This window comes from Monodon monoceros, unplaced genomic scaffold (assembly GCF_005190385.1).
Source record: "Monodon monoceros isolate NGI ecotype Baffin Bay Population unplaced genomic scaffold, NGI_Narwhal_1 Super_Scaffold_5, whole genome shotgun sequence".
Classification (NCBI taxonomy): Eukaryota; Metazoa; Chordata; class Mammalia; order Artiodactyla; family Monodontidae; genus Monodon; species Monodon monoceros.
In genome coordinates, this window is record NW_021703782.1 from 111,736,662 (window position 1) to 111,737,246 (window position 585).

Sequence of the window (585 nt, forward strand, 5' to 3'; positions counted from 1 at the left end):
CGGCTCCCGTCGGCCGGCCGCCCGCCACTCGCCGCGACCCGAGCCGTCGCTGCGCCCCGCCGCCTAGCCGCCGGGGGCGCGCTGTTGCCGCCGCGCAGGAAGTGCGTCACAGGGTGCGTCCAGAGCACGCCGGGAAGTGTGGTTTTCCGGCGGCCGCTTCGGCGTCGCCGCCGCGCAGGAAGTGCGTCACGGGACGCGCCCGGAGTGTGCCGGGAGGTGTAGTTCTCGGGACGCTTCCTTCGTGCCGCACCTGCGAGCGATTTGCGGTGCGGGCCGGCAGCCACGCGGGAGCCGGGAGCTTGCGAGTCCGTTTTGAGATGGGATCTTAGTGTACAATACATACCGGATCTTGAACAGTTGGGAGGAAAAGAACATGAAAAATACCTCGACAATGTTTATCTATTGGCTACATGTGGAAATAATAGGATGTATAGGGTTAAATAAAGTACATTGAAATCGATTTCACCTGTTTCTTTTCCCTTTTTAAAGCTCTGGCTACCAGAAGATTTTAGATTGTCTATGGCTGCTGTTGTGTTTCTTTTGGACTGTATTGCCCTAAAGCAGAGTCTCTCTTGAGTGTGGCCC